Here is a 14,567-nt window from a genome sequence, read left to right on the forward strand (position 1 = left end):
TTAAAACTCACTGTCCACTTTATGTGAGAAGGAGGAGCCTATATGTTCCTACAAAAACTTACAGCCTTGCTACCCTGCAGACAGTCACTATGAAGAGGAGTTAATTTGATGGTAGTTAGTGGGTAGTGTATATTATTGATGATAAAATTAGAGCTTTCAAACAAAACTAAATGTGAAATGTTGGAATTGACAAATTCTTACTACTTTCTAATGCTTTTCTAAGGCTTTCTGAGGAAATGGAGTGATATTAATAAACGTGACTTTTGAAATATGAGATCTATGTTAATATTAGGAATATTTATATAAATCAGTTGTCCCACATATTTTCCAAATGACCAGTGCATTATATTGTAAAATCATGCACACATAAAAGATATATTTAAAGTTTTTTAAAAAGAATACATTTAATGTAAGACAGTATAAAATTTTCACTGATAAAGGTTCATCATCTACATCGAAACGGACTTTTCCCCTACAGTTTTATTGACATATAATCTGCATATCATACAATTCAATAGTTCAATCACATCAGGAGAGTTGTACAATCCTCCCCAAGATCAGTTTGAGAACATTTTCTTCATTCCTGTACTCATGGTTATTTGCTCCTCATTTCCTCCAACAGGTTTTGTTTTGGTGTAAGATCAAAAAATATGTCTACAATTATCTCAAAAAGCTTTCAGAAAGACCCTGGGTTTTCCTACTGCATTCCTCGCACGATTCCTTCAGCGAGTTCAACAAAGTCAATCCATTGAATGCAGTTGGATGCAGCAGCAGATAAGAGAACATCGCCATAAACGCACTGCTATCAGGTCCTTTCTGGCTCACAGCCACCCCGGGACAGGGGGAAGCTGCTCTCATGAGTTCTTGAGATGCTTCTCAGTAGAGTGTCTCATTTTCTCCCACAGATGCTGTAACCTCGAGGCCAGTAAGGTTCCGAACATATAAGCAGCCAGTTTCTTTTAATTCATACACAGAAAATTTTTACAAAACAAGAAATAATCATTCCACTCTTCTCATTACTTATTTTTGTGAAAAGAATCATATATAATTTTATTTATATTACAATATCATAGAATTATGACAGTTACTTCTAAATATATTTACATAAATACTAACATACTCTCAGTTTTAATTTCTAATGTGATCCATAGACATGTCCCAGATGACCCAATGCACTTTGGGGTTCTCAGCATATTTTAAGAAGGAACGAGGTCCTCAGGCCGAAATGTTGGAAAACCTGTGCTTAGGTCTGGCTCTCTCCTAGAAGCTGGATTCTCAAGTGGGTGGTGGACAAGGGTAGGAATGACCTGTGCTGTGTCATTTTGGTGTCTGCAGGTCCACCTGTTTGTATTCCCAGTCCATACTCAACTGGAATGGAAACATTCCAAGACAGGCACGTGGATGCACTAAAAGAAACCTCACTTTTCAAAAAGTCCATTCAATTTCATAAAAGTTCATTTCCAGTACATGTATTTTAATCTCTATATCCACCAATCATTCATCTATATTTACTACATAACTATACTTGCAAAACATAGGAGTGCCTAATGAATTGACTGTCCTTTGTTGGTTGCTGTCCGAGAGAGCAATCGGGAGAAGGAGGAGACGGCCTTGCCTGCCAGGGGTGATGGGCTTGGAAACTCTTGGGGCAGTTCTATCTTATAGGGTTCCTAGGAGTCCATTGACTCCACAGCAGTGAGTTTTGGGTGGGTTGTATAGAGGTTAGGTCATTCTAGTGTTTAACAAAAATTTAATTAAAACTTTAAAATTAGAGAATTCAGAAAACAATTTGATTTAGGAGAAATATCTTTGAGGAATCTTAAAAAAAAAAACGGTAATTTTTGTCCATTGAAAAAGCAAACAAAAAAGAATAGGCTTTAATCTTAAAGATTTTTTAAAAAGCTCCCTTTTAATACTAGGTACCTTACAAATGAAATAATGAAAGAAGATGGAATTTTTAGGATGAGGGAGTCTCTCTGGGCCTCTTGTTTCCTAGGGTTTCTGATTGTCACCCCCAAACTTATGATAAATGACATGGGCAGGTCACAAATGGACTTCTCTGGCCCAACCTTTCTGTCCCAGGGCACATCGTACTCCCTTCTCTACTCAGAAGTTGTCTTCCAGTTTTAATACCATTGCAAACAAATCCCTCTGAATCATCCAAATACGCCTGAGATGGTTGATTTCTCAATGAATAAATCAATCACAGTGTGGAGTTCTCACAGGTAATATCTGGATGTCTGCCATATGTAGTACAGGGATCATTTCCTTTTTCTTTGCCTCCATTTCTTTTTTTAAAAATCATTTTATTGGGGGCTTGTACAATTCTTATCACAATCCATACATACAGTCATTGTGTCATCACATTTGTACATTTGTTGTCATCATCATTCTCAAACATTTGCTTTCTACTTGAGCCCTTAATATCGGCTCCTCATTTTCCCCCTCCCTCCCCTTTCCTCCTCCCTCATGCACCCTTCATAATTCATAAATTATTATTATTTTCATATCTGACACTATCTGACGTCTCCCTTCACTCACTTTTCTCTTGTCCATCCCCCAGGGATGGGGTTATACGTAGATCCTTGTAATCAGTTCCCCCTTTCTACCCCACCTTCTCTCCATTTCTTAGTACCATGAAACATCTATTTTATTACAAAGAAAACAATCTAATTAAGGCAGAAGCACAGGAAGAGGGGTCACTCCTGATTTTGTCAAGTCTTAAGAGCCTTGTGGTCTACTAGAAATATATATTTCATTTTATTTCTTCAAAAACAGCATCTTACTCATTCCAGGTAATGGTTAAAAGTGATACCTCTTTGTATCAGGATCCTTTGTGGTATAGTGGGTTACCCATCGATCTGTTAACAGTAAGGCTGGTGGTTCAAACCCACCAGTTTTCCCACACAGGGAAAGATGAGGCTGTCTGCTCCCCCGAAGATGTAAAATCCTAGGAATTCAAGGGGCTGTTTTATTCTGTCATACAAGATTGATTTTTGTTTTGATTTGTATCAAATTAGAATTTAAAATTGGCAAGCTATGAGAATTTATTTATATAGCAGTATGATTTTAATTTACTGGATATGATGTATTGATCCTGAGTGTTTCTTGTCTTATAAGATGTGTGTGTGTGCATGTGTGTATATCAATGAGGGGGTGGGGCATCTTAAAAGAGTTCACTTTTCCACAAACATTTTAAGCCTCCCTCAGTGTGAGTGTCTGTGTTTGTACATATGTGTACATGTATATAAATATAAAACTATGTTCCCCTCTACACAGGCAAAAAGTGTTTAGAAGGAAAAAATTCTGAAATCTGTCATAATCTGTCATTTAGAAGCTGCCTCACCAAAAGTCATGTAATGCCACATTTCAGACAGGCAGATTTGGTGAGAGGGCCCTGGAAAGAAGAGGCATGCCCCAAATCAAAATGCTTTGGGGGGTCTCCCAAGGAGGTCAGACGCACTGAGTGTGTAATAAGCGGGGGGCACTCTAGCAGCCATTATCTCCCCTCTGACAGAGAGCAGCTCACTGACCTCGCATGCTGGCAAATGGAGAGGAAAACTCTGCGCTGAGATGTAAATTCCCCATACGGTTTCCTCATGAATATCTTGTCTCCAGAATTCAAGCCAGTGACCTGGAAAATAAGGTTCCTCCCCACTCAAAATGACAGCCAGGGCTGGTTTCCTGTTAGAAAGACTACGAGGTGTGTAAAAAAATTATGATTTCTGAGGGGAAAAAAATGAGATGTCACACAGAGCAAAATATTACTTTCAAATGGTCCTCCGCAGTTCTTTTGAATGGCAGCTGTTAAGAATTCAATTGTGTGTGTGACACACTGGAATCCAGAATGGAAGTTCTGTTGGGGAGCAGCAATGAATAGAAATTTTCGATTTAAATACTCATTTGAGAATATTTGAATATCTGTCATTCTTTATAGTCTAAAGGTTAATTCTTGAAAAAATAATTTCCATTAGTAACACAAATTCTAACCTTGTCAAATCCTCTTATGTAATGCATCAGGGCTGAGAGGCATACTCTTGCAAAACTGTACTGTTAAATATGTAATCCTGGCTTATAGACCATCTTTTCCTCAGGAATTTTCATTAATTATTTATTTAAGGGCAATTCATTACAGTATGTTCATTTTTATGGTCAATGTAAAACAATCATTTATCATCATTTTGCCGGGAAATTATGGTAAATATTTTAATTATTAAAAATATTGAGTCCTATAAATGTCAATGGAAGAGATTCCTAAAACCAACATAGAAAACATGATCATTAAAAAAATCATTTAATTACATAACACCACACCCGGCAAAACAATAGTATGCATTTTATTTGTAGTTTGAAAGAATATGTTTGTATTCTGTTCTACAGCCTTGAAAACACTGTAGGGCAGGTCCAATCTTCCTTGAAGGGTCAGAATGAGTCAGAAACATCAGGATGGCATTAGTGATTGTGATACTTACGTTTACTAGCATCTTCTCCCTAATTTATATTATAATTTATACAACTACAACTCAACTGATAATGACAAATGGATGACTCCGCCACACCATAACCCATTTGGAAAAATGAATCATGTATCAATTGCAGCAGGAAAAGTATCTCTGTAAATGCAACTCTCCTGATTTCTTAAGGCCAGCGTCTACAGTTAGTAAAATTCAGAAAAATATTCCAGAGGTCTTAGGAGTTCTCAGACAGCAGACTTATGCCATCTTTTTCTTAGAAAAAGATTATTTTAATGTTCCTTAATTTGTTTAACTAATGTCGTAATATGCAAAGGAGCCTTGATTTGTTGCGTTTAATAGGTGTTGGGCTCTGAACCACATGATCAGCTGTTTGAAACCGCCATTCACTCTGAAGGAGAAAGAGGAGGCTTTCGATTCCCCTACAGAGTTACACTCTCGGAAATGCACAAAGGCAGTTCTAACGTGTAGTCAGGGTAGCAGTGAATGTGTATGGACTAGATGGCCATGAGTTTGGTTTGCTAAAATAACAAAACAGTTCTTTAAAAGTCCACTTTGCAGGTACAAGATCATTTTCTATAGATGATATAAAACAAATATGCGCGAGATGTCACTGGAAAGTGTAGATACTCATGTGTGCGTGCGCACACACATGCACATTTTCCCCAATTGTTAATTGTGGTTATCTTTTTTGTCAACTTGTTTGTTCAGTGTAATCTAATAAAAGTCATATTCATTATTGTTTATGATCCCTATTCTAGAGTAGGAACTTGTGTTCCAAAAGATTTTTTAATTGTATAGATTTTTTTCAGGTACCACCTTTCATTCTAAGAAGGACTGATTTAGATGTTCTGCAATGGTTATGAGTCATTTTAAAAAACCACACAATTTAAATTTGCACACAGAGCCTAGACCAAATAAATATGTTAATGATCTCCAGCCAACGATTGCACACTCAAATTATCATCAATTGTGCATGAAATATTTTCCAGGTTATTTGTTCTGAAAATAAGTACTAAATTATGCATTGAACTTCAGGTCAGGCATAAAAATAGGTTTTCACAAATATTTCCAGATAGTAATTTTTATGTGTGCAAATACTATAACATCTTGTAATATGTATTTTCATTTTACTAGATTATAAATCCACATATAAATTGGTGAATTTAGTATCACATAAATTGAGTGGATTTTTATTTATGTATTGACACTTAAAATTATAACTTGAAGTATAAAATTTTCACTATTGTCTATAAAAATTATCATGAGCATTTCCTTTCCCTTCAGTTTCACTGCTGTACCTTCAATCTAAGAAACAATAGTTAAGCATCTATTTGTAGTAAACACCATAGTAACAATTAATTGCCCTGGATTAGATTTCTTTAAAAAAAAAAAACCACACCAAATTGTGCTTTTAAGAAGGAGTACTGAGCTAAAAAAATAAAAAATGGATAGACACAAACAAGGACCTTTGTGCTGAGTGGCGACAGGACAGGATGACCCGGAGTCACACTATGAAAGCTGAGTATTTTCTCAGGCTTAGAGCTACAGACATTGCATACTTAAAACCAACAGCATGTAAGGTGCCTTAGAGGTTCATCAACCTGAAATCAGAGAATGCTCTTAGTTTGTCTTCTTCCTGCGGTGACCTACATGGAGCTATCATGTTGGAAGCTCTGCTATTGGCATTGCAAATACCAATAAGATCATTCATGGTAGATAGATTTCAGTGGAGCTTCCAAGCTAAGAAAGACTACATAAAAACACCTTGGAATCTCTTTCTTCAAATTAGTCAAGGCAAATTTTATGAGTTGTACGCTGGACGCGTTCCATAAAGTGATGGAAAATGAACCTGCCGATTTGGAAAATACTACACAACAGCTATGGCAATGGATTCAAACATGGTCATGAAGATGCTGCTGCATCGGGTAACTGTTTTTCTTTTTATCCATGAGGTCTCTTTGAGTCCAGGTTAACGGAGGCATGACAACAACCTTGACTTTTTGAGCTTTGGAGAACCATAAGGAGCCCAAGCTGATCTTAATTCTGTTTTCTGATCCCTGTGCAGGGCTGAAAGCCTTTCTATGGTGGTTGAAAGTCACATACACAACCCCAGTTGCTTTTATATGTTTGTTTATGCTTCACTTTGTGCTTTGACATTCACCATAACCAAAGGCACAACACGCAATCTTATTTTCTTTTCCTCTGCAATAAAACAGTGTATAAACAAATAAGTATAATCTTTTAAATACAAAATAAAACGTTGGCTAGTTAACTTCTTACTACCACTTGTCTATCAGTTTGTTTTACTGTAGTGGCTCGTGTGTTGCTGTGACGCCGAAAACGACGTCACTGCTTTTCAACTACTAGCAGGGTCATCCATTGGGCAGAGGTTTCAGCAGAGACTCCCCACTAAGAATGGACTGTGAAGAAGCAATAGGCTGTCCACCTCTGGGGAATTAACCACTGAGAGCCCACGGGTATCAGTGGAACAATTTGAATACTGGAAACCTCATGAGTTTTCTCAGAACATTGTAAATATAGTGTCACTAGATGATCTCCTAAGGTCAGAAAATACTCAAAATACAAAGGAGGAAGAGCTGCATTCTCAAAGTAGAGTCAATTACACGGATATAAATGGAGTAAAGCATTTGGAATTTTCATTTGCTGATTGAGCAGGATTCAAAAGAGAAACAGCTGAAAACATCTCTTAATTAAAATTTGGGTTGTACAAAGTATAAATCAAGGAAATTTGGAAATCATCAAAAATTTATGACACGCAAAGGGATCACTGTAGTAGGCATCAGTGAGCTGCAGTGGATTAGTATTGTCCATTTTGAATCAGATGGTCGTGTAGTATACTATGCCACGATGACACCTTCAAGAAGAATGACAGTCAAGTCATTAACTGTTAAAAATGACATTTCAAGATTTATCTTGACATGCAATACTGTGTGTGATAGAATGACCTCTCCGTATGCAAAGAAATCCAATTAACACAAACATTATTCAAATTTATATACCAACCACTATAGCTGGTGATGAAGAAACTGAAGAATTCTACCAACTTCTTCAGTCTGAATTATTGGCAATTGTAATGAAAAAGTTTGAAACAAAGAGGAAGGATCAGTAGTTGGAAAATATGGTCTTCGCAACAGAAATGAAGCTGGAGATCAGATGTTAGAATTTTGCAAAACGAATGACTTCTTTATGCAAAGCCTTTTTAACAGCAAAAACAGTTAGTATGCGCATGGACTTCTCCAGATAAAATACGCAGAAATCAAATTGACTACATCTGTAGGAACACATAATAGAAAATTGCTAAAATATAGCAATTGTCAGGCTGGAAAAGGAAGGAGCAGTGTTTTATTCTTTCTGATACAGGGTTGCTCTGAGTTGGAACTGATTAGATGGCATTTACCAATAACTCACTGCTTTTGAGCAGGTCTAACTTCTCATGACCCTTTCAGACAGCATAGCACTGTCCCAAATATTGCCAAGTCTATATCTTTATGGAAGCAGACTTCTACATTTTTCTCCCATGAGGGTCTGTCGGGTTCAAACCTTTTATCTTTTGTTTAAAAGCTGAGTATTTTAATTAACATGACACCAGGGATCCTTGCTTTTTCTTTCAGTGCCTGGAAATACCGCAGCATGTTTTGTATTATCTATGTCTTTGAAAATAGTTTTAACTGGTGCAGGGGCACCGTATTCAGAACTTGATACTCCCATAAATATTTCTGTTCATGAGTCTTACTTTTGGTTTGACCAATTCACTGTAGCTCCAACCTTCAAATTAATCGATTCCAAACGTTTCTAGTGAACTCTACATATATACAAGCACTCTATGTTGATGTCTCATACCTAGGTGCCTGCCTTTGCCAAGGATGGAATCCAGAGCAGACAAACCCCGCATGACCAATAATGAGAGTAGTGATACAAAGACGGGGAGGGGAAGGTGGGGGAGAAAGGGAGAACTGCTCATAATGATCTACATATAATCCAGTCCCTGGGGGATGGACAATAGACAAGGGGGTGGGGGGAGACATCGGACAGTGTAAGGCATGAAAAAAAAATTATAAATTACCAAGGGTTAACGAGAGAGAAAGGCAGGGAAGGGAGGAGGGAAAATGAAGAGCTGATACCAAGGGCTCAAGTAGAGAGCAAATGTTTTGAGAATGAAGATGGCAACAAATGTACAACTGTGCTTGACACAATGGATGTATGGATGGATTGTGATAAGAGTTGAATGAGCCCCTAATAAAATGATTTTTTTTTAATCAGCTATTTACAGCCAAATGGTCCAGGGAGTTAAAAAATAGGTGACATTGTAAGGAGACAGGGAAGCTGGATGGATGACAATGGAACAACCAGGCGTAAACATTGGGACTGTCCACACTTTGTGAAGAATGTAGCCAATTTCACTGAACACTGAACAGTGTAGAACTTACTGAATGTAGCCCCAAATTGCCATGCAGAACCTTTGTTCTATGTACAATAAAATATGACTTCAAAGGGGAAAAAAAAAGAAATTGACATTCATTATAAGTAATCTAGGCAAATTTCAATGGTCATCTGCGTGATAGCTATTCTATGAGCTCAAGCATAAGAACAATTGTGAGGAAGGGTGCAGGCCCGGTGTTCAACATCTTTCTGAAACCAAGAGCAAAAATTGTGGGCATGGCTTATGTGGAACAGGAGGTTATATAGTAGTTTAACAACTGCAATTGTTTGCTCCATCTTTATGTTTTCCCCTGGAACTTCAGGTACTTCCATCTGTTGTCCCAATTATGACCAGACCACCTCTACGTATCTTCTGAGAGTAACTGCTGCTTCTGCAGGAGCTTATCTTGACTTTCCCTTAGAGCAGTGGTTCTCAACTACTGCCGTTCTCAATTACTACAGTTCCTCATATTGTGGTGATCCCCGCCTCCAAACCATACAATTATTTTTGTTGCTATTTCATAACTGTAATTTTGCTGCTGTTCTGAGTTGGGCGACCCCTGTGAAAAGGTCGTTCAACACCCAAAGGGGTCACGACCCCCAGGGTTGACAACTGCTGCCCTAGAGGGAGACCTTTGTGTTTGTGCTTGAGTCTACATTCTGATACATCTAATACTTCCCTTAAATTTGCTTGTTTTCTACGTTACTTGCCACACTTTTCTGCAAGAGAAAATCTAGACCTTCCATAGCTTCTCAACTATTTCCTCAAAGTTAGGTGTCTAGTCTTGAGTGAATCAGCTATACCTAAAAGGTGTTGATATAAGCAATGTTGAAGAGTGAGAAGTGCTAAAAGGTGACTTAGATTTGAAAGTACTCTGAGAGTTATTTATTCATTTGTTTCCTATACAATTTTGCTGCCTTCTTTTTTACTAATGAATTGTTTTATGACTTGAATAACTAGTATGGGTCAATGTCATTTTAAAAATATAGTCTTTCATTTCCTCCTGAAGTTATATACATGTTAATGGCTCTGTAGGGTCTAGATCATAAGCTCAAATATTTACTAAGGATCGAACCAAAAAATCTATATACCTGAAAGTATGAGTGCAAGAAGCTGTGGTGGCAAAGTGGGTTACTCATTGGACTGCTAAGGACAGGGCCAGGAGTTCTAACACAACAGCTACTCCATGAGAGACAGATGAGGCTTCCTGTTCTAGTAAAGGTTTTCAACCTCCACCCGTCCAGAGGGAGTTCTACATTGTCCTATCTGACCCCTATGGGTCAAAATTTACTCTATGGCATGAGGTTTGGGATTTTGATTCATCTGGGTGTAAGACAATTATCTGTGGAAGAGCATTTAGCCAACTAGCTAGCACAAATTATTGGAAATTTATGTGAAGGATAAATAAAACAGTTTGGTAATCAAACCCTGCTACTACTGATCTAAAAACTCTGCTGTTAATTCAAGGGAATGCTTGAAGGATTGCTATGATTGGCATCATGAAGAGCCATTGGAAAAAAGTCTAACTGCTTTATATAAATCCTAAAATCCAAAGGCAAAGTGCTGTCTTGGGAATTAAAAAAACATGGCTTACAGCCTGAATTTTGAAATTTACTATTTTTATGCTTTAATAGTGACTCTATTCTTTGAGCTGCATCACTCCATATGGATATGAATGTTTTATGGTTCACAAATCTGTAATTAACCCATAGGGATAACATTCTGGAAAAATAACAGCAAAGCAAAGAAGGAAATCCCTGAGTCCTATTGTACACGAATCATCTCAAAACGTCTCTGAGTATTCCTTAAGGATAGAAATATATTTAAAAGTTTTTCAGTTTTAGGTTTACGGCCATTAAGGAGAATCGCCAGTTCTAATAATCAAAATCAGACCTTTTCCTCATGAGATGTTTTCTTGTCATTGAGACTGAAAAAATGAGACTTATTTTTGGATAGATCAACACATCTTCCATTAGTTTCTCCTAGAGGATAATATGAAGGGGTACCTCCCCCCAAATGGAGAAAAAACAAAAATCTCCTCTTGGAGGAGCTTTTGTAATTCATATTTTTCTCTCTAGGCAAACATCAAGCAACTTGCTCTGATTTAGTGCACAGAGTAATGCCACCTGGGAAGGTTCTCTGGTCACAGTGAATTTTTGTGTGAAAGCTGTCTCACTCAAACCTCGTGTTTTTTTGATGGCCCATTTAAGAGAGCAGCGTGCAGCTGTGAACTTTTGTTTCCTGCTCAGGAAAAATGCCACAGAAACTGTTGTGATGTTGAACACAGCTTACAAGGAAAAATTCAAGCATATGAGTAGTCTTCTAATTTCAGAAAAGGTGAAATGTCCATTGGTGACAAACATTCTGGACGTCCATCAACTTCCAGAACAGATGAAAATGTCGACTTGTAGTACATTTGGAGTTTGTTCCACCAGGTCAGCCTGTTAATCAAGCTTTCTATTTAGAGGTTCTGAAAAGATAGCATAACAGTGTGCTACCAAAAAGGGCATGATTTGTGTCAAACAGGATACTGGTTTTGCCACCAAGACAATGCAACTGCTCATGCAGCCATCTCAGCTTGCCAGTTTTTGGCAAAAAACAGCATGCTTCTCTTGTCCCATTCACCTTACTCACCTGACCTCACTCTGTGCAACTTCTTTTTGTTTCTGCGAATGAAGAGGGACATGAAAGGACAGCACTTTGATGACGTAGAAAAGGTGAAGAAAAAATGAGGGCAGTACTGTTAGCCATCCAGATAAGCATGAAAAAAATCTTCCCAAGTATGGAATCACAGATTTGACAATATATTAAGTATAATGGAGAGCACTTTGAAGGTAATAAGATTGTTCTGTAAAATAAATTTTAAAATTAAATGTATAGTTTGAAAAATAATTCTGTTTTGGGGTGGTACTCCTCGAATGAATGATTTCTGTGTTCCTATATGCTAATTGATTCAGCAAGGAATTGACCAACTCAACTCTTCAATCTATTGTATTTGTCCTAGTTTTGTCATGGACTACTTTCTGTATTTGTGTCTTTACATTAGCTCGAATTTTCCGTTCCTCTTCAAAAAGCTATCTTTTCACTTTGGACTATAAAAAGACTTCCTAACCCATGAACATCCCCAGCTAGATTCCTCTAAATGCTAAACCACATTTATACAAATATTCTATATGATTCTATCATCGCTTAAACATAGCTAATACTTCTTTCATATTGAAATATAGATTATTAGATTAATTATCTGCCTTTTCGCATTGAACTTATTTCCATGAGACACACACTGTAGATTTTTTATTTTTCAACTGTCTAGCATAAAAACCTTTGCCTGCATAGAATGTGTATTAGTGACTGGACAACTGCTTCTCTGTTGTTGATATTATCATCATAAACATCACTATGCAGATATTAATCTTTACATGCATGTTTGTTTGTTTTCACAAGAACACAAGAACAAATAGTACCTATCTCTCTCTCTCTGTGTGTGTCCAGTTGAGGGTAGAGTATAAAATAAATGGATGAAGGTCAGGGTGGCTGGTAAGCAGCAAAGCCAGAATCTAAATCTACTCTGACTTTGGAGCCCAAGGTCTTACCCACAGAGATATATTCCCTCCAACATTCATTACAGTTGCTCTGCAGTCTGGAGTTAAGATTTGTTAAGCTTCTTTGAGTCAGGGTCACCAAATCATTTACAAAAGGGGAGGGGTAGGGACATTTGTTGCTTTCCAGTCCCCATTCAAACAACTGCAGGGCTTGTGTCCTTGTCTGCTTGTCTCCTGCATGACTCTGTGGAAGCAGTCCTAGCGAATCTGCTTTATGTTCTGAAAGCCAGACAGAAATTGGCACTCTTCTGCAAAGCTGTCTAGGAAAAATAAGACCAAAAAACAAAGCAAGCAAATGCACACATATAACCCCAGTTCTCTAAATGCATCTCAGGTCACTAGACAGTCTAACAAACCAAAAATATGATGATACATTCAAAACAGTTCACATGATCATGCCACTCTATACACATTGACACACATACTACTCTGGCTAATATCTGGTTCTTTCTTATGAGTCCTGATGATTTCTTTCCTTAATATAGCCAGAAATATGACTGATTCAGCTCACTTCTATTGAGTCCATTTTGACTCATAACAACCCTTTAGGACAGAGTAGAACTGCCCCTGGATGTGCACACTTCCAAGACTGTAGCTTTTTATAGGAAAATAAAGTCTCATCTTTATTCTGCAGAGCAACTGATGGTTTTGAACTGCTGACCTTGTGGTTGGCAGCCCAACATGTAACCCACTATGCTACTAGGGCTCCAGAAATAGGACCGCAGTTAATTTTCTTCAGCATGGATCAGTCTCTGGCCAACCACAGCAGTAGCAGCAGAAGCTGCTAGAATGCTCTAAGATGTACTTTCTATCATATACGAGGTTGTTGTTAAACTTAGAAGGACCCTGTGTATAACAAAGCAAAGCACAGCTGCGTCTTGTCACCTTCACGTGATCACATTTAAACCCATTGTCTCGGTCCCTGCATCAATATTGCTACTTAAAGATCTTCCTCCTTTTCACTGGCCCTCTATTTTACTGAGCCAGCTGTGATTTTCCAGATTGTCTTCTAACATATCCAACGTGTGTGAGACAATGTCTTACCATCCCAGCTTCTTTCCTGCCCCCCTCCCCACTCCCCTCCATCCTAACTTCTAAGGGGCATTCTAGCTGTACTTCTTTCAAGATGAATTTGTTTATTGTTCTGGCAGTCTGTGGGATATGCACGATTCTACGTATAACACATTGCAAATGAGGCTGCATCCAACCCTCGTGCCATGTTCTTCATGCTGCTGCTATTTGGAAGGTTTTCAGTGGCTAATCCCTTCGAAATGGACTCCTTCTTCATGCTTTTTAGACTTTTGTAGTCTAGACGCTCCATGGACACTTGTCCACCATGATTAACCTGCTGGTATTTGAAATACAGATGGAATAGCTTCCAGCATTACAATTCTACTGACAGGTGAGTGAGTGGTGGGTCATATGTCATACACATAATGTTTCATGTAATTCTTTAAACAATCTGGTGAATATAAACTTAGCACTATGTTCACTATACAGTTAAAGAACTTGAGGTCCAGGGAAATCAGTTAAATTTCCATTAACATGTAGTTATTAAATAGGAACAGATTTAAATTATATGGATATGACTTTTACGCATTTATATCAATGTATACATATATTTAATGATATATAATACTATATTATATGCTATGGACATTGTTATTCTCAGGTGGCATTGAGTCAGCTCTGACACAGAATGAAACATATAATATATTTTAATACAGCATTGTATAGAAGTTTTCACAAAGTTTCTGGAAAAATGACATTTAAAAGAACAGAAAATTTTCATGAATTCTTTTGAAGCCCATTGTGGTAGTTAGATAATTATATGTCAACCTGCAGATGTATAAAAGTGTAGAGGTGGTATTCAGCCTATCAATCAGGTGGAGCCTGATTGTGCCTCCTTGGGGGCGTGGTCTTCTCATTAGGAGGGCTCTGGGAACCTCCCCCTCTCTCTGCCACTGATCCTGAAGCTGCTGAAACCCTGTCATGTTTCCACTGACCTTGGGATTCTGCACCCACAAGCCTGTGATCTTCCTGCAGTCT

This window comes from Echinops telfairi, unplaced genomic scaffold, assembly GCF_000313985.2.
Source record: "Echinops telfairi isolate 266 unplaced genomic scaffold, ASM31398v2 ScPeMD7_7469;HRSCAF=8507_1, whole genome shotgun sequence".
Taxonomy (NCBI): Eukaryota; Metazoa; Chordata; class Mammalia; order Afrosoricida; family Tenrecidae; genus Echinops; species Echinops telfairi.